Source organism: Elephas maximus, chromosome 21 (genome assembly GCF_024166365.1).
Source record: "Elephas maximus indicus isolate mEleMax1 chromosome 21, mEleMax1 primary haplotype, whole genome shotgun sequence".
In the NCBI taxonomy this organism is placed as follows: Eukaryota; Metazoa; Chordata; class Mammalia; order Proboscidea; family Elephantidae; genus Elephas; species Elephas maximus.
Window position 1 is genome coordinate 8379599 of NC_064839.1, and position 25731 is coordinate 8405329.

General features: G+C 38.5%; 1 long non-coding RNA gene across 1 annotated transcript in view; it reads right to left on the bottom strand.

Moving 5' to 3' along the window:
• Positions 1–4217, bottom strand: part of LOC126064882 (uncharacterized) — a 123501-nt gene extending 119284 nt beyond the window's left edge. Inside the window, exon 1 of the long non-coding RNA XR_007514668.1 lies at positions 4110–4217. This is a non-coding gene — a long non-coding RNA (uncharacterized LOC126064882). The remainder of the gene's footprint in view (positions 1–4109) is intronic.
• Between the last annotated feature and the right edge of the window lie 21514 nt (positions 4218–25731).

Sequence of the window (25731 nt, forward strand, 5' to 3'; positions counted from 1 at the left end):
TAAAATAAAGATGAGCATAAAAGGCATTTCTTCCTTATGTTTAATTTTTCCAAAAGATCATTCACTGTATCAGCAAAATTAGTAACAATGCATCGTAGATTTATAAATAGCACATGTAAAAGTAAAAGGTATGACAATAATTACACAAAACATGGGAGGGAGAAATGAGTGTATAGTTAAAGGGTTTTTATACTATATATCAAACAGAAATATATTACTTTAAAATAGAGTTGATAAATTAAAGATGTACAATGTAAACCTTATGGCACTGGTAGTGGTTCTCAACCAGGGTCAATTTTGCTCAGCCAGGGGACATTTTGCAATGTCTACAGACATTTTGGTTGTCATAATTAGGGTGAGGGGTGCTACTGGCATCTAGTAGGTAGAAGTCAAGGGTGATACTGAAAATCCTACAATGCATGAGATAGGCCACCACAACAAAGATTTATTTGGCTGTAAATGTTAATAGAAACCCTTCGCAGGACAAAAAAAATTAAGAAATATAATTAATAAGTCCATAGAGTATACAAAATGCAATCATAAAAAAAAAAAAAAATCAATTAACCCAGAGCATAAAAAGAGGAAAAAGGGACCAAGGAATATTTGGAAAAATAAGAACCATCTATCAATAGAGTACTATTTAAATTCAATCATATGGATAATTATATTAAATGCAAATGGTTCCAACACTCGAATACAGAGATTGATGACAAAATGCAAGATCTAACTACATGCTGTCAGCAAGAAACAAATACTAAATATAAAGACATAGATTCAAAGTAAAAGGGTGATGAAAACACAAGTGAAAAGATTATGAGAAAATATCTGGCAAATGTTTGTCAGGATATAAAAAAGCAAACAGCCCAATTAAAAAATTGGTGTAAGATTTGAACAAACACTGTACGAAATAGATATACAGATGGCAAGTGAGCACATGAAAAGATGCTCAGCATCACTAGTCATTAATGAAATACAGGTTAAAATCACAATGAGATACCACTACACATCTATTAAAATTATTTTTAAAAATCTGAGAATATCAAGTTCTGACAAGTATATGGAGCAACTAGAACTCTCACACACAGATGATAGGAACATATACTGGTACAGCCACTGTGGAAAAGAGTTTGACAGGTTCTTGCGAAGTTAAAAATCTTCTATAAATGTTTACAGCACCTTTATTCACAATTGTAAAGAACAAAAAACAACTCTAGGCCTCTCAACTGGTGAACAGGTGAGCTGTGGTACGTTCATAAAATGCAATACTACTGGGCAATAAAAAGATATGAATTGTTAATACATACAAGAGGGGTGAATCACAAATAAATTATGCTAAATGAGAGTAGCCATCTATGTGACATTCTGGAAAAGTAAAAGCTATAGGGACAAAGAATGATTAGTGGTTACCAGAGGTTGGGGAGGCAGAGAATGACTACAAAGGAATCATTTCAGGGGTGGGGGTTGCTTGGGAGGAACTGTTCTATATTTTGATTGTGGTAGTAATTATGTAACTCTGCATTTGTCAAAATTCGTAGAACTGTACACTTTATATTGCATATAAAGTTTAAAAAAATCAAAAGTAAAAGAATTAAAAAAGCTATAATGAAAACACTAATCAAAAGAAAGTTGAACAACATAAAAAAAAAAAAAAAAACAGACATAATGGTCTGATAGAGACTGTAGGAACCCCCAAACTATGGCTCTGGACACTCTGTTAACTCAGAACTAAAACCATTCCTGAAGGCCACTCTTCAGATAAAGACTGGATTGGAATATAAAACAAAAAATAATACTCTTGAGAAGTGTGCTTCTTAGTTCAATTAGATGCAGGAGACCAAATGGGCGGCTTCTGCCCAGAGGCAGAATGAGAAGGCAGGAAGGGACAGGAACTGGTTGAAGGGACACAAGAACCTGGAGAGGAAAGGTGGAGTGTGCTGTCACATTGTAGGAACTGCAACTAATACCACATAACAATATGCATATAAATTTTTGTATGAGAAATTAAATTGAGCTGTAAACTTTCACCTAGAGCACAATAAAAAAAAAAAAAAAAGAAGGCTAAAGTAAATATATTCGTATTAGACAAAATACATTTTGGAAAAAACTATAAGAATAAGAGAGATATTGCATGATGATAAAGGAGTTAAATCATGAAAAAGACATAACAATTCATTAAATGCTTGCATTAGGACAGAAGTCTCAATTCAGTAAGCTTAACTTCCACCAAAATAAACTAACAAAGAACAAATTAAACCTTAAGCAAGCAGAGGAAGGAAATAATAAATACAAGAGCAAAAATTAATGAAATTAATTTTTCAAAGACAAACAAAAGGGGGAAAAAAACAAAGAACCAAAATTTGATTCTTTGAAAAGATCAATAAAATTGATAAACCTGTAGCCAGACAGATGAAGAAAAAAGGAGAGAAGGCAAAAATTATTAAATCAGAAATTAATACATGGATTGGAAGATTCAACATAGTAAAGGTGTCATTTCTCCCCAAATTGATCTATAGGTTTTAAAAAAATTCTTACCCAGATCCTAACGAGATTTGTTGTAGACACGGACAAGCTTATTCTAAACTATATATGGAAAGGAATAGTCCCAAGAATAGACAAAACAATCTTGAAAAAGAAGAATAAAGGAGGAAGAATCTCTCTTCCCTGTAATCAAGACAGTGGTATTTGAGGGGAGATAGACAGAGAGATCAATGAAACAGAGTAGAGAATCAAGAAATAGAACTAAACTAATATGCACAACTAAGTCTTGACAAAAATGCAAAAGCAATGCAATGGAGGAAGAATAGCCTTTTCAAAAAACAGAGCTGAATCAAATGGACATCCATAGACAAAAACAAAAAACCCTCTACCTAAGTCTCATACCTTATATAAAAATTAACTCAAAATGGATCATGAACTTAAATAGAAAATGAAAAACTATAAATTTTTTTAGAAGAACACATAGGAGAAAATCTTCAGGCTGTTTGGCTAGACAGAGCGTTCTTAAACTTGGTGCCAGAATCACAATATATAAACCAAAAAATTGAAAAATTGGACCTCATCAAAACTTAAAACATATGATTTGTAAAAAATCTCTAAGAGGATGAAAAGACAAGCTACAAAATGGGAGAAAACATTTGGAAGCCAAATATCTTAACAAAGAAATATTATTATTGCTTTTGTTAGGTGCCATCCAGTTCTGAGTCACAGTGACTCTATGTTTAAGAGAAGTGTGAATATTTCCAGCTTATCCTACTTGGAGTTCATTGGACCTCTTGGATGTGCAGGTTAATATTTGTCATCATATTTGGGGAGGTTGGAGCCATTATTTCTTCAAATATACTTTTTATTCCTTTCTCTTTTCTCCTTCTGGACTTTGGTTATGTGTATGGTGGTAGGCTTGGTGGTGTCCTACATGTGTCTGAGGCTTTGCTCATTTTTCTTCATTCTTTTTTTTTTTTTTCCTCAAACTGGATAAATAAAATTGACTACTCTTTAGTTCACTGATTTTTTTCTCTATTTTTGTTCAAAAGCAGCAAATTCACCTCTGGTGAATTTTTCATTTTACTTATTGTACTTTTCAATTCCAGAATTTCTACGTGGTTCCTTTTTTATAATTTATATCTCTTTCAATCATTGACATTCCCTATTTGATGAGACGTCATTCTCATGCTTTCTTTAGGAGTACTTCCCTTCAGTTCTTTCAACATATTTAATAAAGTTGATTTAAAGTCTTTTTTAGTAAGACCAACATCTGAGGTTCCTCAGGGACAGTTCGTATTTTATGCTTTTTTTCTTGTTTATGGGTCATACTTTCTTTTTCATGTCTGGTAATTTATTGTTTAAAACTGGACATTTCCTATAATGTGGCAGCTCTGGCCATCAGATGATCCCTCACCAGGGTTTGCTATTTTTGCATCTTGCTATAGTTGTTTGAACTCACCAGCTGCTCTGCATGAGAAAGACATGCCAGTCTGCTTCTGTAAAGATTTACAGCCTTGGAAACCCTATAGGGCAGTTCTCCTCTGTACTATAGCGTCAATGTGAGTTAGGATAGACTCAACGGCAATGGATTTCGCAACAAGTATACAGGTAATTTATGCAGCCAATACCTTATCTTGATAGTTGCAGCAGTTACATCCACAGGGAACTGCCAGAAATTCCAGCCAGGCTCAGAAGAGGACAAGCAATGAGGGATATCATTGCTGATGTCAGATGGATGGATCCTGGCTGAAAGCAGAGAATACCAGAAAGCTGTTTACCTGTGTTTTTGACTATGCAAAGGCATTCAACTGTGAGCATCATAACAAATTATGGATAACATTGTGAAGAATGAGAATTCCAGAACACTTAATTGTACATAGATCAAGAGGCAGTTATTTGAACAGAACAAGGGGATACTTCATGGTTTAAAGTCAGGAAAGGTGTGCATTAGGGTTGTATCCTTTCACCATACTTATTCAATCTGTTTGCTGAGCAAATAATCTGAGAAGCTGGACTATATGAAGAAGAATGGGGCATCAGGATTGGAAGAAGAGTCATTAACAACTTGCAATATGCAGATGACACAGCCTTGCTTCCTGAAAGTGAAGAGGACTTGAAGCACTTACTGATGAAGATCAAAGTATGGATTTTACCTCAACATAAAAAACAAAACAAAAATCCTCACAACTGGACCAATAAACACGATAAACAGAGAAAAGATTGAAATTGTCAAGGGTTTCATTTTACTTGGATCCACAATCAATGCCCACGGAAGCAGCAATCAAGAAATCAAACAACATATTGCATTGGCAAATCTGCTGCAAAAGACCTCTCTAAAGTGTTGAAAAGCAAAGATGTCACTTTGCAGATTAAGGTACACCTGACCCAACCCACTGTATTTTCAATTGCCTCATATGTATATGAAAGCTGGACAATGAATAAGGAAGACTGAAGAAGAATTTGAATTATGGTGTTGGTGAAGAATATTGAACATACTACTGACTGGGAGAAAAACAAACCAATCTGTCTTGGAAGAAGTACAGCCAGAATGCTTCTTAGGAGGGAGGATGACAAGGCTTCATCTTACATATTTTAGACATGTTATCAGGAAGGACCAGTCCCTGAAGAAGGACATCATACTTGGTAAAGCAGAAGGTCAGCAAAAAAGAGGAAGACTCTTAATGAGATGGATTGACACAGGGGCTACAACAGTGGGCTCAAACATAGGAATGATTGTGATGATGCCGCAGGACTGGGCAGTGTTTCATTCTGTTGTACATAGGATTGCTATGAGTCAGAACCAACTCGATGGCACCTAACAACAACAGTTTTATCTTTGCATTTGATGTCCTCCCAAACCTAATTTTACAACCAAATTTCCTCTCCTCTCACTACTGATCCCACACTCTAGCCAACCCTGTCTCCTTTTTATTGTCCAAGCTTGTCGCGTTCTTTCCCAATTTTGGTATTTATGCATGTTATTCTGTCACTTAAAACTTAACTCACTGTGTACAGAGGGAGCACTATCCTAGGTACCCAGAGGGGCAGAGAGCTGAATAAGACATGCCTCTAGCCTCAAGGAACCTGTCATCACAGTGGAAACGGCAAGTGCTTATGTGAGGGAGAGAAGGATTTTCTGTATGGAGGCTGATGTGGGGAAACAGGTGGCCATATGTTGCTCAAGATTGGACAGATGCTTACTTTTACAATCATGACCTGAAGATATCAAGAGTCAGCATGTCCTCAAATCTCTCATTTTCAACTGGCTGTTCCCACTGCCTGAAAAGTATACACCATATTTTGCCAGTCTGGTTGTTGCTCATTCTTCAGGCCTCAGCTAAAAATATTTCCCTGAGAGTGCCTACCCCTACTACAATAAAATGAGAAAAGTCTATGCTCGCACTTTTATCTTACCGGGGAAAATGGTCACATGCTTTATAAAGAACTGAAACAAAAAAACCCAAAGAGACTCAGAATTTCAGAGCCCAGTCCCTTACATAGCATATGAGGACACTGAGGTTCAAAAACGGAAAGTAGCTTACCAAGCACGACACAGCAATTCAGTTGCTTTTGATAGCAAGAAAGAAATCTCAACCCAAACTGGCTTACACAGAAAGGGAATTCACTGGTTGGCGTAACTGAACCGTCCAGGGACATATCTACTTCGGAGAAGACTTGATCCGGGATCCAAATGATAAGAACCATCAGGCTCTTCCACTATGGTACCAAAATGAGTCCTAAGACACCCGAGAACTACGGGCATCCTCAGCAGGACTCTATTTTCCCAGTAACTCAACCAAAGCTCCAGAAGTTAGTCTTTTTGATTCATTTGACTTGGTACATGACATATCTCTGAGCCCATGATTGTGGCTAGTGGAATGGGAAATGCAGACAGATTTAAGTTAATAAGACCCTCACCCTAGACCCGGATTATGGCTGGCAAATTTTGGGTGTTATTGGATAACAGATATAATCCACACATGTCCACCACAGGAAGTTAGTGGCAAAGACAGGGTTAAAGGCCAGGTCTTCCAGCTACTGGTTCAGTGATTTCACCACATTCTGGAAAAGCCAGCTAAGGTTCTATGTCACCAAGATGTAGCCAATGGAGCTTTGAATTCAGACAATTATGTACTGACTCTGGAGTAAAAAAAAAAAAAAAAAAAAAGACTCTGGACTAGCAATGCCAAATTCACCAATCTTTAGGCAGAAAGAGAGGAAGGACTCCCAAGATCTGAGTCCAGAGAGAGATGGTGTGCAAGAATAATAGCGGTGATTACTGGAATGATCTGTAGATCTAAATCAAGGATAAAAAAAAAAAAAAAAAACCAATGCCATCGAGTCGATTCCAACTCATAGCGACCCTATAGGGCAGAGTAGAACGGCCCCACAGAGTTTCCAAGGAGCGCCTGGTGGATTTGAACTGCCAACCCTTTGGTTAGCAGCTGTAGCACTTAACCACTACGCCACCAGGGTTTCCAAATCAAGGATAAGAAGAGGGGACTTGAGTAATAATTGGGTCCCACATGTGCTGCCAAAGGAATCAAATCAGCATAATTGATTTAATCTACACAAACTGAGACAGGTCTGGAAAACTGCCCATAAGCAGATCTGCAAGACCCATAATTGGCATATTAAATGAAAATAAAGTGAGGACTAAAGGTGGAGTTCTTCCAACTTGCAGTACCCAAAGCAATGCAAATGGAAACTGGCTGGGTTAGAGGAGAGCAGGAAGAAGGATGGCAGATATTATTTCTTTCAGGGGAGCCACGGTTCAGAACTGGTTCTTTTGGGGACCTTTGTTGTATTAAAACTGGTGAAGCTCACACAGAATACATTTTATTCCCAATAAAGTGCCATTTAAGATGTTCTTCTTTCTTGGTTTAACCACAAAAAAATAGCATCTGCCAATCCTCTTGGCATTTTCCAAGTCCCATAATGATAACCCCTCTTGACAATGAATATTGTCACCATATAAGCAGGAATGATTAATAGGTCTTTTGACAATTTCACCTTCATCACCCTTCTTGGAGAGAAGGCTTAGAGAATTAAAGATCAAATCTATATTGTGCAGACAGACTTATGGCACATATTCAATAAGAAGAAAATTTCAAATTCCTTGGCAAGGCTCTCCATAATCAAATTCTGGCCAAGGCTTCAAATCAGTTCATTTCAGTTCAACCACCTGCTGAGAATTTGTATTTCCACCCCAGATATGCTGAATCAGAATCTACATTTTAACAAGATCACCAAGTGGTTTTCATGTATAAGTAAGAACCACTCCACAAAAATTACCTGGGGTTCTTGTTAAAATGTAGATTCTAATTCAGCATATCTGAGGTGAAATGCAAATTCTCAGCAGGGGATTGAACTGAACCAAACTGGTTTGAAGCCCTGGTTCTGGTCCACCTTTTATGTTCAATCTCCAATTTCTCCTATGAACTCTTCTTTAAGACAAACCTGGAACAGGGGGATTTTGCATCTAAATTCCATGCTTACTTGATGTGCTGCCTTATTCAGGCTGCATCCTTGGCTTTCCCACACATCTCTGTGCTGGATTCAGATGGTGGCCTCCAGTTTGTGACCTATAAGATAAAATGCCACCTCCTTTGTGAAGTCTTCTTTGATTTTCTCAAGAGGAGGTGACCACTCTCTCCTTTGGACACCATATCATTTTGCTTCTCTCTCTAAGACCACCTATTGCATGTCTTACTATCATGATTTCCGCATCTATCTTACCTTTCACATTTGACTCTGGATTTCGAAGACAGGAATCACAAGTGACTTAGTCCCATGGTGCCTAGCCTGATGTATTTGCTGAAGGAAACTTACTCAGTACTAAGTTTTATACGAACTTGGTAATTTTACTAACTGAGGCACCTTAAATAAATACAGTCAGATACCCCATGACGGCTTGAGGAAAAGAAAATGCAAACAGACTCTGGCTTCATTCTCTGATGGTACTACCTAAAACCCCTTTCTAGAGGTAGAGCCAACATGGCATGCTAAACAGACACATCATGCCATTCCTCTGCAGCAAAAACCTGAAAAAATAAGTAAAACAGATACAAATGTCAATCCTGGAACCCTAAGCATCAAATGAAGAGATAAAGAACTTGATCAAACACTGAATGAAAGAAGAAACTGAAGGAAAACTGAGAAAGAGGAGAGACACGAAGTGGAGGTCCCCTGCCAACTAACATGGCACAGCATCGCCATCTTGAACACAGCCAGGAGCAACAACCCCAAACAAGGAGTACAGGAAGGCAACATCATGGAGCTCCAATAGGAGACAGAGCACCTGGTAACCACGGAACCACGCTTTCCCACCCCTCACTCTTCTGTCCCATGTGTTGCTTCCACCCTTTACCACTGGGCCATGCTGCACCACCTTGGCTAGAGAGCCACCAGCCCACCGCCAACCTGAGTCCACCCTGCCCCCACACAATAGCTCCTGCTGCACCATTTTTTCCCTTTCTCCCTCCCACCTAACTCAATATGCCCCCTCCACCCCTTCCTGCCAGGCCACATTGCACTACCTTGTCTAGAGAGCCACCAGCTCACCACTACCCTGGGTCTACTCCACCTCCACCCACTCACTCCCACTGCACCATTTTTTCTTCCCTTTTTTTCTTTCTCCCTCCCACCTAGCCTTGTACCCCACCTCTACCTCTTCTCACCAGACAATGTTACACTACCTTGGCTAGAAAGCCACCAGTTCACCACCACCCCAGGTGCTTCACACCCCCACCCACCAGCTCCTGTCACACCATTTTTTTTCTACATAGGATTTACAGCACATAGGGAAATCACATCAGATAACAAAATGGTAGACAATCATACAGTACTGGAAATCATGACCTAGCCACGTTGACATAAATTTTGGGGGCACACAATTCAATCCATGACAGCATATAACAATCACACTTGCCAAAACCAAAGACACAGGGAGAATTCTGCGCGCTGCTCAATAAAAACAAACTCACCATGGGGAAACAATAAGACTAAACTCTGATTACTCAGCAGAAACTGTGCAGGCAAGAAGGCAATGGGATGATACAAATAAAACCTTGAAAGAAAAAAAAAACTGCCCACCAAGAATAATATATTCTGCAAAACGCTCTCTCAAATACGATGGCAAAATTAGGACATTTTCAGATAAGCAGATATTAAGGGAATTTGTGAAAACTAAACCAACTCACAAGAAATATTAAAGGGTGTCCTTTGGTTAGAGAACCAACAACATGAGACAACGACTAGAGACTAGGTCACATGACAACATCAACCAGATACCAATCTAGGTAAAGAACACTCAATATTAAAACAAACCTGTTGTTGTTGTAAGGTGTCATCTAGTCGGTCAATTCCAACTAATAATCCCCTATGTACCACAGAACAAAACACTGCCCAGGCCTGTGCCATCCTCACCATCTTTGTTATGCTTGAGCCCATTGTTGCTGCCACTGTGTCAATCCATTTCTTTCAAACCACACAAAGCTAAAAGGCTTAAAACAGGGAAAGAGAGACGACAAATCTGTAAATGACAAAAATGTCAAAACAATAAAAGGAGGAATAAACAATGTAGGTATAGAACTTTCAAATGGAGAGGAAGTCAAGGTTATATTAAGTAATAAAAGACAAGTTCAAACTTAGGAAGACAAGGGTAAATTTCAAGGTAACCACAAAGAAAGTTAACAAGCCTACTCATCAGAATAGAAAAGAAGAAAAAACACAGTCTCAGTAAACACAAAACCTATAGTGACAGAAGAAAAGAAAATTCATGATCAAAAGGAACTCAGCACAGGAAAGTAACAGGAAAAAAGAAAACATCAGCAACACACACACACAAAAAAAGCACAGTATGACAGCAACAAACTCATACTGAATGTAAATGGCTTAAATGCACCTGTAAAGAGTCAGAGAGTGGCAGAATGGATAAAAAAAGCACAAACCATCAATATGCTGTCTACAAGAGACCATCTTAGCCACAAAGACTTAAATATATCAAAAATCAAAGGATGAAAAAATATATTTCAAGCAAACAGCAGTCAAAAAAGAGCAGGAGTGGCAATACTAATCTCAGATAAAATAGACTTTCAGCCAAAATCAACCACAAATGACATCATATAATGAAGACATCATATAATGATTAAAGGGGAAATCCACCAAGAAGACACAACTGTAATAAATATCTATGCATCCAATGACATGACTCCAAAATAACAAACTCTAACAGCAGTGAAAAGAGAAATAGACAGTTTCACAATAATAGTAGAAGACTTCGACACACCACTCTCAATAAAAGACAGAGCATCTCTAGTTGTCCTGTCAGCAAAGATTCAGAAGATCTAAAGGCCAAAATCAACTATCTTGACCTCATAGACATATACAGAACACTCCACCCAGCAGCAGCAAAGTGTACATTCTTTTCCAGTGCTCATGGAACATTCCCCAGAATTGACCACACTTAGGCTACAAAGCAACACTCAATAAAATACAAAATATCTAAATAATACAAAGCATTCTCTGTGAACACAATGCCATAAGAGTAGAAATCAATAATAGTAAGAAAAAAGAAAAAAAAAACCAAATACATGGAAACTGATTGCCACCTTGCTTAAAAACAGCTGGGTGATAAAAGAAACCAAGGAGAGAATAAAAAAATTTTACTAGAATCAAATAAGAATGAAAACACATTATACCAAAACCTCTGGGACACAGCAAAGGCTCAAAGGACAATTTATAGCAAAAAATGCATACATCAAAAAAGAAGAACGGGCCAAAATCAAAACACTACCTCTACAAAACTTGAAAAAATAGAGAATACCAAAAGAAGCCCTCAGCCAACAGAAGAAAGGAAACAATAAAGGTTAGAACAGAAATAAATGAAATAGAGAACAGAAAAACAAAAGAAAGAATCAACAAGACCAAAAGTTGGTTCTTTGAAAAGATCTACAAACCACTGGCCAAAATGACAAAAGAAAAACAGGAGAGGAAGCAAATAACCCCAATAAGAAATGAAATGAGGGACATTACAAAAGACCCAACTGAAATAAAAAGGATCACAACAGAATACTATGAAAAGTTGCACTCCAACAAATTTGAGAATCTAGAGGAAATACATAAATTTTAGAAACACACTACCTACATAAACTAACACAGAATGAGGTAGAAAATTTGAACAGACCCATAAAAAGAAAATAAAGAGGTTTAAAAAAAAAAAAGAAAAGAAAAACCTAAAAACAACAACAGCAAAAAAGCCATGGCCCAGAAGGCTTTACTGGAGAATTTTACTAAACATTCAGAGAAGAGCTCAGACAAGCACTACTCAAAGTATTTCAGAGCATAAAAAAGGAAGGAATACTCCCAAATTCATTCTATGATGCCAGCATAACCATGATACCAAAGCCAAGCAAAGGCACCACAAAAAAAGAAAATTACAAACCGGTATCTTTCATAAAGCTAGATGCAAAAATTCTCAACAAACCTCTAGCCAATAGAATTCAGTCTCATATCAAAACATATACCACAAGAGGCGGAGCCAAGGTGGAGGAAGAGACAGATGCTTCCAGTGAGCCCTCTTTACAACAGAGGCCTGAAAAAACAAGTGAAATGAGTATATTTGTGACAAGCTGGGAGCCCTGAGCATCAAAGGCAAGCTTAGACAATGAACTGAGGGGCAGGGGGAGGAAGGGACCATTCATAAGTGGAGAGGAGTTACCAACCTGAATCGCGGGGAGCCCTCAGGCACCATTCCCAGAGCGGAGGCAGCAGCGGGCTGGTGCTACCATTCGGCCACAGTTTCCTCAGGGAGAAGCAGTCAGCCACATAGCCTACTCACACCTACGGAACCTGAGGAGAAGGGCGCTCTCAACAAAAGCTAAGTACTTGCGTGTATTTTACCGCACCCCTCCCACCCCCAAGCCGGCTTCAGCGACTGAATCTCTGGGCCTGAGACAGATCCTGGTGAGCACCTAAAGCCATCCTCCTGGCCTTGGGGAAAGAAAAAAAAAATGCAACTGGGGGGAAAAGAAAATTTGCTAGCTCCAGTAACCAGGGGAGCCAGGACAGAAGTGGCCCCTCTCCAGGGATAAGCCGTCCATGGACCTTGAGCACCTTTCCCTTCTTTATGGACCTGTGTGGGCCTATTTCAGGAGAATAGGCCCTTGTTGGAGGACTCCAACCATTTCAGCTGTGTGGTGGAGAGGTGGGTGTTTGCCGTTTGACATTGCTTTGCCTATTAAACAAGGTCCTCACCTACCCACATCAGGGACCCAAGGACTGGTAGCTCCACTCAGCTCACCCAGCCATCTGCGAAAGGGGTCCAAAGATAACTGGTACCTCCCAGTCCTTACAACCAAAAACTTTGGGTGCCCATGGTCCCTCTGCAGAACCCACCCAGCTGCACGCTCTAGGGAACAGAGACATGTTTTCCTCAGAGACACTTGGGAGTTGGTTCTCAGCCCCCTGCCTTGTTCAGAGCATGAGCCCTTGCTGCAATCAGATACTGGTATATACGCCAATCACCCCTGCTCCTCTAAAAGACTGTAGGACAGAGCCTTACCACACACTTGATGATCAGCTACCTGGAAACCTGAGCTGAATTCATACAAGAAAACTGAATGGACTCCTAGACCGATATACCTGATGACAGCTCTAGCCAGCTGGGGAAAGGACACCAGAGCTCCATAGGTGAAAATAATCAAGCTAGTTCATTCAAGCAACCCATGGGGTATATGAAAACAAAACAAAGCCAGAAGCTACGACACAGTAAGCAAGCATAAACTAATACAATAACTTATAGATGGCTTGGAGACAACAGTCACTATCAAGTCACATAAAGAAACAGGCCATGATCACCTCAACAGGCTCTCAGAACAAAGAATCCAGGGATCTTCTAGATGAAAGTGCATTCCTGGAATTACCAGATGTAGAATACAAAAGTTTAATATACAGAACCCTTCAAGGCATCAGGAAGGAAATGAGACAATATGCAGAACAAGTCAAGGAACACACAGAAAAAGCAACTGAAGAAATTAGAAAGATTATTCAGGAACATAAAGAAAAGTTTAATAAGCTGGAAAAATCCATAGACACACAGCAATCAGAAATTCAGGAGATTAACAATAAAATTATAGAAGTAGCCAACTCAACAGAAAGCCAGAGGACCGGAATTGAGCAAGTAGAAGCTAGAATTTCTGAACTCAAAGATAAATCATGTGGCACTAATATATCTGAAGAATAATCAGATAAAAGAATTAAAAAAAATGAAGAAACCTTAAGAATCATGTGGTACCTTATCAAGAGAAATAACCTAGGAGCGGTTGGAGTACCAGAACACGGAGGGATAACAGAAAGTACAGAGGAAATTGTTGAAGATGTATTGGCAGAAAACTTCCCTGATATTGTGAAAGATGAGATCTATCCAAGATGCTCATCAAACTCCACATAAGGTAGTTGTTAAAAGAAAGTCACCAAGACATATTATAATCAAGCTTGCCAAAACCAAAGATAAAGAGACAATTATAAGAGCAGCAAGGGATAAATGAAAAGTCACCTATAAAGAAAAGCCAAAAAGAATAACCTCAGACTACTCGACAGAAACCATGCAGGCAAGAAGGCAATGGGATGACATATTTAAAAAACTGAAGGAAAAAAATTGCCTGCCAAGAATCATATATCCAGCAAAACTGTCTCTTAAATATGAAGGTGAAATTCAGACATTTCCAGATAAACACAAGTCCAGCGAATTCGTAAAAACCAAACCAAAACTACAAGAAATACTAAAGGGAGTTCTTTGGTTAGAAAATCAATAATATCAGGTATCAAGCCAAGACTCGAACACTGGGCAGAGCAACCAGAAGTCAACCCAGACAAGGAAATCCAAAAAAACAAAGCAAGCTTATAAAAGAAAAAAGCCCAAAACAGGGTAACAGGGATGTTATTATATAAAAGAAGACAATATTAAAATAATAAAGAGGGACTAAGAAATATAATCATAAACCTTCCATATGGAGAGGAAGATAAGGCAATACAAAGAAATAAAAGTTAGTTTTAAATTTAGAAAAAGAGAGGTAAATAATAAGGTAACGACGAAGGAGACAAACTATCCTACTCATCAAAATAAAATACAAGGGAAAAATACAGATTAAGCAGAAACAAAATCGACAACAACAAATATGAGGAAAGGACAATATATAAAGAAAATCAACTCAGCACATAAAATCAAGTGGGAAAAAGAAACTGTTAACAACACACAAAAAAAGACATCGAAATGATGGCACTAAATTCATACTTATCCATAATTACCCTGAATGTAAATGGACTAAATGCACCAAAATAGAGAGAGAGAGTGGCAGAATGGATTAAAAAACAAGATCCGTCTATAAGCTGCCTACAAGAGACACACCTTAGACTTAGAGAAACAAACAAACTAAAATTCAAAGGATGGAAAAAAATATATCAAGCAAACAACAATCAAAAAAGAGCAGGAGTGGCAACATTAATTTCTGACAAAATGGACTTTAAAGTTAAATCCATCAAGAAGGATAAGGAAGGACACTATATAATGATTAAAGGGACAATACACCAAGAAGATATAATCATATTGAATATTTATCCACCCAATGACAGGGCTGCAAGATACATAAAACAAACTCTAACAGCATTAACAAGTGAGATAGACAGCTCCACAATAATAGTAGGAGACTTCAACACACCACTTTTGGTGAAGGACAGGACATCCAGAAAGAAGATCAATAAAGACACAGCAGATCTAAATGCCACAATCAACCAACTTGACCTCATAGACATATAGAGAACACTCCACCCAACAGCAAACAAGTATACTTTCTTTTCTAGTGCACATGGAACATTCTCTAAAATAGGCCACATATTAGGTCATAAAGCAAGCCTTAGTTGAATCCAAAACATTGAAATATTACAAAGCATCTTCTCTGACCATAAGTCCATAAAAGTGGAAATCAATAACAGGAAAAACAGGGAAAAGAAATCAAACACTTGGAAACTGAACAATACCGTGCTCCAAAAAGACTGAATTATAGAAGACATTAAGGATGGAATAAAGAAATTCAGAGAATCCAATGAGAATGAAAACACTTCCTATCAGAACATTTGGGACACAGCAAAAGCTGTGCTCGGAGGCCAATTTATATGAATAAATGCACACATCCAAAAAAGAAGAAAGGGCCAAAGTCAAAAAATTATCTCTACAACCTGAACAAATAGAAGAAAGCAACAAAAGAAACCCACAGGCACCAGAAGAAAACAAATAATAAAAATTAGAGCTGAACTAAATGAGATAGAAAACAGAAAAACAATTGAAAGATTTAACAAGACCAAAAGCTGGTTTTTTGAAAAAACAAAAAAAATTGACAAACCACCGGCCAAACTGACAAAAGAAAAACAGGAGAGCAAGCAAATAACCCGAATAAGAAATGAGATGGGCGATACTGCAACAGACCCAACTGAAATTAAAAGAATCATATCAGATTATTATGAAAAACTATACTCAAACAAATTTGAAAAACTAGAAGAAATGGATGAATTCCTAGAAACACACTACCTACCTAAACTAACACAAACAGAAGTAGAACAACTAAATAGACCCATAACAAAAGAAGAGATTGAAAAGGTAATCAAAAAACTCCCAACAAAAAAAAAGCCCTGGTCCGGATGGCTTCAATGCAGAGTTCTACCAAACTTTCAGAGAAGAGTTAACACCACTACTACTAAAGGTATTTCAGAGCATAGAAAAGGACAGAATACTACCAAACTCATTCTATGAAGCCACCATATCCCTGATACCAAAACCAGGTAAAGACACCACAAGAAAAGAAAATTATAGACTTATATCCCTCAGGAATGTAGATGCAAAAATCCTCAACAAAATTCTAGCCAATAAAGTTCAACAACATATCAAAAAAGTAATTCACCATGACCAAGTGGGATTCACACCAGGTATGCAGGGATGGTTCAACATTAGAAAAACAATTAATGTAATCCACCGCATAAATAAACAAAAGACAAGAATCACATGACTTTATCAATTGATGCACAAAAGTCATTTGACAATGTTCAACACTCATCCATGATAAAAAGTCTCAGCAAAATAGGAATTGAAGGAAAATTCCTCAACAAAATAAAGGGCATTTATATAAAGGCAACAGCCAACATCACCCTAAATGGAGAGAGCCTGAAAGCATTCCCACTGAGATCGGGAACCAGACAAGAATGCCTTTTATCACCACTCTTATTCAACATTGTGCTGGAAATCCTAGCCAGAGCAAATATGGTAGATTAAGAAATGAAGGGCATCCAGATTGGCAAAAAAGAAGTAAAAGTGTGTCTATTTGCAGATAACATGATCTTATATACAGAAAACCCTAAGGAAACCTCCAGAAAACTACTGAAACTAATAGAAGAGTTCAGCAGAGTATCAGGATACAAGATAAACATAAAAAATCAGTTGGATGCCTCTACACCAACAAAAAGAACATCGAAGAGGAAATCACCAAATCAATGCCATTTACAGTAGCCCCCAAGAAGATAAAATACTTAGGAATAAATCTTACCAGAGATGTAAAAGACTTACACAAAGAAAACTACAATACGCTTCTGCAAGAAAGCAAAAGAGACTTACATAAGTGTGAAGAACATGCCTTGCTTGTGGATAGGAAGACTTAACATTATAAAAATGTCTATTCTACCAAAAGCGATCCATACATTTAATGCAATTCTGATCCAAATCCCAACGACATTCTTTAATGAGATGGAGAAACAAATCACCAACTTCATATGGAAGGGAAAGAGGCCCTGGATAAATAAGGCATTACTGAAAAAGAAGAACAAAGTGGGAGGCCTTACTTTACCTGATTTCAGAACCTATTATACTGCCACAGTAGTCAAAACATCCTGGTACTAGTCCAACATCAGATACGTGGACCAATGGAACAGAATTGAGAATCCAGACATAAATCCATCCACATATGAGCAGCTGATATTTGACAAAGGCCCCAAGAGAGTTAAATGGGGGAAAAGACAGTTAAAAAACAAATGGTGCTGGCATAATTGGATATCCATCCACAAAAAAATAAAACAAGACCCATACCACACTCCATGCACAAAACGAGGTCAAAATGGATCAAAGACCTAAATATAAAATCTAAAACGATAAAGATCATGGAAGAAAAAATAGGGACAACGTTAGGAGCCCTACTAGATGGCATAAACAGTATACAAAACATAAAGAATGTAGATGAAAAACTAGACAACTGGGAGCTCCTAAAAATCAAAACACCTATGCTCACCCAAAGACTTCACCAAAAGAGTAAAAAGACTATCTATAGCCTGGGAAAATGTTTTTAGCTATGACATTTCTGATCAGCGTCTGATCTCTAAAATCTACATGATACTGCAAAAACTCAACTGCAAAAAGACAAATAACCCTATTAAAAAATGGGCAACAGATATGAATAGACACTTCACTAAAGAAGACATTCAGGTTGCTAACAAATACATGAGGAAATGTTCACGATCATTAGCCATTAGAGACATGCAGATCAAAACTACAATGAGATTTCATCTCACTCCAACGAGGATGGCATTAATCCAAAAAACACAAAAGAAGAAATGTTGGAGAGTCTGTGGAGAGACTGGAACACTTCTACACTGCTGGTGGGAATGTCAAATGATAAAACCGCTTTTGACATGGATTGAGAACTTCCTTAAAAAGCTAGGAATAGAACTACCATAAGATCCAGCAATCCCACTCCTTGGAATATATCCTAGAGAAATAAGAGCCTTTACATGAACAGATATATGCACACCCATATTTATTGCAGCACTGTTTACAATAGCAAAAACATGGAAGCAACCAAGGTGCCCATCAACGGATGAATGGATAAATAAATAATTGTATATTCACACAATGGAATACTATGCATCAATAAAGAAGAGTGAGGAATCTGTGAAACATTTCATAACATGGATGAACCTGGAAGGTATTATGCTGAGTGAAATTATTCAGTTGGAAAATGACAGTTATTGTATAAGACCACTATTCTAAGAAGTTGAGAAATAATTTAAACTGAAAAGAAAACATTCTTTTGTGGTTACGAGAGGGGGGAGGGAGGGAGGATGGAAGGGGGCATTCACTAATTAAACAGTAGATGAGAACTACTTTAGGTGAAGGGAAAGACAGCACACAATACAGGGGAGGTCAGCACAATTGGACTAAACCAAAAGCAAAGAAGTTTCCTGAATAAACTGAATGCTTTGAAGGACAGTGTAGCAGGGCCAGGGGTCCTGGCACCATGGTTTCAGGGGACTTCTAAGTCAATTGGCATAATAAAATCTATTAAGAAAACATTCTGCATCCCACTTTGAAGAGTGGCATCTGGGATCTTAAACACTAGCAAGCAGCCATCTAAAATGCATCAATGGGTCTCAACCCACCTGGATCAAAGGAGAATGAAGAACACCAAGGACATAAGGTGATTATGAGCCCAAGAGACAGAAAGGGCCACATGAACCAGAGACTACATCATCCTGAGACCAGAAGAACTAGATGGTGCCCAGCTACAACCGATGACTGCCCTGACAGGGAACACAACAGAGAACCCCTGAGGGAGCAGGAGAGCAGTGGGATGCAGACCCCAAATTCTCATTAGATCAGACTTAATATCTGACTGAGACTAGAAGGACCCCAGTGGTCATGGCCCCCAGACCTTCTGTTGGCCCAGGACAAGAACCATTCCCGAAGTGAACTCTTCAGACATGGATTGGACTGGACAATGGGTTGGAGAGGGATGCTGGTGAGGAGTGAGCTTCTTGGATCAGGTGGACACTTGAGACTATGTTGGCATCTCCTGCCTGGAGGGGAGATGAGAGGGTGGAGGGGGTTAGAAGCTGGCGAAATGGACACGAAAAGAGAGAGTGGAGGGAGAGAGTAGGCTGTCTCATTAGGGGGAGAGTAATTGGGAGTGTGTAGCAAGGTGTATATGGGTTTTTATGTGAGAGACTGACTTGATTTGTAAGCTTTCACTTAAAGCACAATAGAAAGTATAAAAAAAAAGTACATAAAAAAATACACCACAAACAAGTGAGTTTCATACCAAGTATGCAAGGATGGTTCAATATTAGAAAATAAATCAATGTAATCCTTCACACAAATATAACAAAAGAATCACATTATCATCTCAACCGACACAGAAAAGGCATTTGATAAAGTCCAACACCCATTCCTGATAAAAAAAAAAAAAAACTCTAATAAAACAGGATTAGAAAGGAAATTCCTCAACATAATGAAGTGCATCTATACAAAAACAAGAGCCAACATCATTCTCAATGGAGAGAGGTTGAAAGCACTCCCACTGAGAATGGGAAGAAGACAAGGATGCCCTTTAACACCACTTTTATTTAACATTGTTCTGGAAGTCCTAACTAGAGCAATTAGGCAAGAAAAAGAAATAAAGGGCATCCACGTTGGAAAGGAAGACATAAATCTATCCCTATTCTCAGGTGATATGATCCTATTCATACAGAACCCCAAAGATTCCACAAGAAAACTATTGGAACTAATAGGAAGGTTCAGCAGAAAGGCATAATACAAGATAAACATACAAAAATCAGTTGGATTCCTATACAACAACAAAGAAAACTTCTAAAAGGAAATCAGGAAAACAACACCATTTTTAATAGCCACTAACAAGATAAAATACTTAGGAATAAATCTATCCAGGGACGTAAAAGAAAACTACAAAGCACTAGTGCAAGAAACCAAAAGAGGACTACATAAACGGAAAAACATACCATGCTTATGGATAGGAAGACTCAACATTGTGAAAATATTCTACCCAAAGCAATCTACCGATATAATGCTATCCTGATCCAAATACCAATCACATTCTTTAACAAGATGGAAAAACTAATCACCAACTTTATTTGGAAAGGAAAGAGGCCCTGGATAAGCAAAGCATTACTGAAGAAAAATGACAAAGTAGGACGTGTCACACTACATGATCTCAGAACCTATTATATAGCCGTGGTAGTCAAAACAATCTGGTGTTGGTACAATGACAGATGCACAAACCAATGGAATGGAATCAAGAACCCAGATGTAAATCCAACCACCTATGGTCAGCTGATCTTTGACAAAAGACCAAAGTCCATTAAATGAGGAAAAGACAGTCATTTAACAAATGGTGCTGGCAAAACTAGACATCCACCTGTAAAAAAATGAAACAGAACCCATACACCATACACAAAAACTTATTCAAAATTGAACAAAGACCTAAGTATAAAACCTAAAATGATAAAGATCATGGAAGAAAAAATAAGAACAATGCTAGGTGCCCTATACATGGCATAAATACAATACAAACCGTAACTAACAATGCACAAACACCAGAAGATAAACTAGATAACTGGCCGCTCCTAAAAATTAAATGCTTATGGTTATCAAAAGATTTCACCAGAAGAGTAAAAAGACAACTTACAGACTTGGAAAAAATTTTTGGCCAGAACATATCCAACAAGGGTCTAATCTCTAAAATCTATAGAAGACTTCAACACTTCAACAACAAAAAGACAAATAATCCAATTTTAAAAAATGGTCAAAGGATATAAACAAACACTTCACCAAAGACGACATTCAGGCAGCTAACAGACATGAGGAAATGTTCTTGATCATTAGCAATTAACAGAAACGCAAATCAAAACTACAATGAAATACCATTTCATCCTAACATTACTGGCACTAATGGAAAAAAAACAGAAAATAACAAATGTTGGAGAGGTTGCAGGGAGCTTGGAACTCTTATGCACTGCTGGTGGGAATGTAAAATGGTATAGCACTATGGAAAGTGATAGGACGCCTCCTTAAAAAGCTAGAAATAGAAATACCATACGATCCAGCAATCCCACTCCTAGGAATATATCCTAGAGAAATAAGAGCCAACACACGAATAGCTTTGTGCACACCCATATTCACTGCAGCATTATTCACAATAGCAAAAAGATGGAAACAACATAAGTGTCCATCAACAGACGGATGGATAAACCAATTATGGTACATACACACCATGGAATACTGCACAGCAATAAAGAACAATGAAGAATCCACAGAACATCTCACAACATGGATGTATCTGGAAGACTGAGTTAAATAAGTCAATCGCAAAAGGACAAATATTGTATGAGACCACTATTATAAAAACCCAAGAAAAGATTTACACATAGAAAAAAAAATACCTCTGATGGTTACCAGTAAGAGGTGGGGTGGGGAGGGAAAATCACTAACTAGACAGTAGATAAGTGGCAACTTTGGTGAAGGGAAAGACCACAAATAATATAGGGGAAGTCAGCACAACTTGACCAAGGCAAAGCCACGGAAGCTTCCTAGACACATGTAAGCACCTTGAGGGATTGATTTCTGAGGCTAAGGGCTGGGGACCATGGTCTGGGGGGACATCTAGGTCAATCGGCATAGGATAGTTCACAAAGAAAATGTTCTACATCCTACTTTGGTGAGTAGTATCTGTGGTCTTAAAAACTTGGGAGTGGCCATCTAAGATACATCTATTGGTCCCATCCTTTCTGGAGCAATAGACAATGAAGAAAATCAAAAGCACAAGGAAAATAGTAGTCCAAATGACTAATGGACCATATGAACCTCCATCAGCCTGAGCCCAGAAGAATTATACGGTGCCCAGCTACCACCAACAACCACTCTGTGAGGGATCACAATAGAGGGCCCCTGGCAGATAGGGAGAAAAATGTAGAACAAAATTCAAATTCACAAAAAAAGGACTTACTGGTCTGACAGAGACTAGGGGAACTCAGAAACTATGGTCCCCAGACACCCTTATAAATCAGAACTGAAGCTATGCCCGAAGTCCACCTTTTAGCCAGATCAGAGAGGCCTATAAAACAATTACATACGCGAGGAACGTGCTGCTTAGTTCAATCAAGTATATGAGACCGAATGGGTAATACCTGTCTAAAAGCAAAGACTAGAAGGCAGAAAGGGACAAGAAAACAGGACAAATGGACAGGGAGAACCCAAGTGGAAAGGGAAATGGGGGAGAGTGCTGACACATTGTGGGGAGTGAAGCCAATGTCATGAAACCGTTTGTGTAGAAATTTTTGAATGAGTAACTAATTTGCATTGTAAACTTTCACCTAAAACACAATAAAATTAAAAAAACAAAATGAAACCCTGGAACAGTATACAAAACTAAAAAAAAAAAAAAAAGAGAAACCCTTTCTACTCCCCCAGCTCTGAGTTTTTTGCTGTGGATACTTGAGGTTATTTATCATCCTCCGTCCAGAAAAGCCGCACTTACTGAATTACTCTGACCCTGGGCAGTTGCTAATCCATGAGGCAATTTCAGGCCAACATTCTTGGTGGCACTGATCATCTATAAAAGCTATTGTGAAGTGACATTCAGGTGGTAACATGCCCTGGAGTGGGATGTTCCCAGCAAAGTTGTCTAGATTAGAAAAATAGACTCTGAGGCCACCAGTCATAGAATTAGATTCTGGTAATTTTTGGCTTTTATTTTGTTTCTTTCCCCTGAGCTACTACTACCAACTTATCAACAGCTTCCCATTCCAGCAACCCAAGCTGCCCTATCAGGGTCCAAGGTGATGGAGACTCTTCCATGAGACAGTGGCACACAGAGAGATCTGAAGACAAAACACTCTTAGCATCAGACGAAACTTATCAACAGCCTATATGTGTCATTAAAAACAAAGTGGGATTCAGTGTAGTGTTTGTCACTAGAAAATGAGTTCTAGAGTTATGAATTCAGTGTTTGAAAGTGATCCCTGCAGCTGAGAGACCTTGGGCATGTTATCTGACCTCGCTGAGCCTCAAGAACTCAATAGGCTCTGCCTTAATGGGTTGTCTGAAAATTGAGACCAGGCAAGAAAAGCACCTAACACAGTGCCCTGCACACAATAGCGCTCCTTAACATTAGCTACTACTTTATCTACTTTATCGTCATTGTTAAAGCTTCTGGTGCTAAATTTCCCAGATTAGCAGCTAAAATGGCTCTTGACTGCCATTTTTTCTGGAGGTGAAATATTCCAAGGATACCTCCTCTGCCTACAGGGATATTTGTTTTCAAATGTCTTTGGGAAGAATGTTCCTCAGGCCTTTGTCAGCCCCCACCTAGATTCACCTTTTCATAGATTCCAAGGTTAGAGCTAGGACCCCCAGGTGGAAAACACGGAGAGACTGGTTTTAGCTGGATATGACAGAACTTTCCCACAGACGAGACATCATGAACATGAGACAGGCTACCTCTGAAGGAAGTGGGTGACTCATCACTGGAGACATTCAAGTAAAAGCTGAATGAACACTTGGTGGAGATGCTGTGAAATAATCCAGGGCATCACATTGGGTATTGAGCCTGAAGATCTTTAAGGACTTGATTAACCTCAGGTTTTAATGCTTTCATTCTCCCCTCTTTCTTATTCCTAGTACTCCCTTACAGAAAATTAACTTGATTACTATTAAAAAGCAGCATCTAAAACAAACCAGTGTGGCTGGGAAATCTGCTTGGTGGAGCAGAGCATTTTGCAAAGCAAAGATCCCAAAACTGTTATCTTTAGGTAATGGAAAAGGATTTCTAGTAAACATGGTGCCAGCACTTATAAAACCCATAGATGAGATGTCAAAGAAAATTCTGCTTGGTAAACTCATATTTTAAAAATATGTTCTCTGAATTTCTTACCTATGTGTACCTTGAGTTGAATTAAATTCAGGAGCCAGGCACATCAAAAAATGCCTCCCTTCTAGCCTTTAATACATCACACCTTCTGGATTTTAGATGTGTCTTTTATGTTCTGGGGAGGGTGGCATGTCTCATTCTAATCAAAGAGCATTTATTAGATACCATAATTTAAAGTTACTTCAGTGGACAGTCTGTCTGGGCTCTCCTTTCTAAGTCTGGGTCACCAAAAATTGACAAGGACATGGGGAAACCAGAATTTATACAAGAGGAACATAAATCTTGGAAGATATTAGGAAGGATCAGTTGGAAAGGAATTGGGCCACTGGAGGATTTGGGGGAAATTTTTTTTTTATAGGTTTTGGGGAGGAAACTCCACAGGCGAGAGGACACACACAGTAAGAGAAGGGTCTGGTCAGGAAAATTCAGCAAGGAGTGGGACCGTGGGCCATACAGGGTGATTTCGCAAGTTCTCATTTAATTTTCATCAGGCTTATAAGATAGTCATCATCACCCACATTTTACAGATGAGAAGAGATTGAGGAACAGGACCAACCTCATAAGTGTCGGAGTCAGGATTTTTAACTCGAGTCTATTTGACTTTAAGCCTCTTGCCCTGTGCTGTGTGCTGGACTGTACTTCCTGTAAAGGTGACAGGAAGTGTCTCAGGACCACTGTCTATGATGGGAATCTCTGAGCAGGAGAACTGGGACAAAGCCACTCAGCTAAGGGTAGGGAGCAGGCCTTTTGTGGCAGGAGTGGGAGAAGGGGCCTGGGGAGGTTATTTTGGAAAAACTAAAATAAGTATCATGACTGGGATTCAGACAGAAGTACTCTTAATACTGTAACTGGAGTATAGTGAGGGACTCAGTCACAGAACTAAGGCAGAAAAAAGCAAAGTCAAACCATCAGTTTCTCTGTTGCCTTGATGCTGAGCAGCTTTAAGGGGTCAGAATTAATCTCAGAGCCCCAACTATATGGCTAAAGGTCTATAGAGACAGGATTGGCCAGATAATAACCTGTGAGGTCATTGGTCTCAGATGAGATAACAGGTGATATGTGCTTGTATTGTGATAAAGCATAACATCAGCTTGATTTATAAGGAAGCAAAGTTCCTCTTAAAACACAGGATAGACTAAAAAATGTATTCATAGGTTAGCAGTGTGTCATCCCAGGACAAGGAAATGGTATAATATGCCTTTAGGGAAGAGAAAGGAAATTGCATGAGCTCATTTCTCCCTTTAGGGATGTTACAAGGATACAAACTACTTTTTATTTTTGTTAATTCAAATAAGAATCAAATGTACTGGCCTTAAAATGGAAGAATCCCTTGATTGTCAAGGAAATAAACAGGACTGGAAGACTGATGGAGGCTATGTCAAGAGGCCAATAGCCTGTCTCCTTTTCTCTCATTAGCAATCTTTTAGGAGTTTGGTCAAGTTCTATCAACTCTTTATCTAGTTTTTCAACAACTCCCGTCATATCAAAAAAC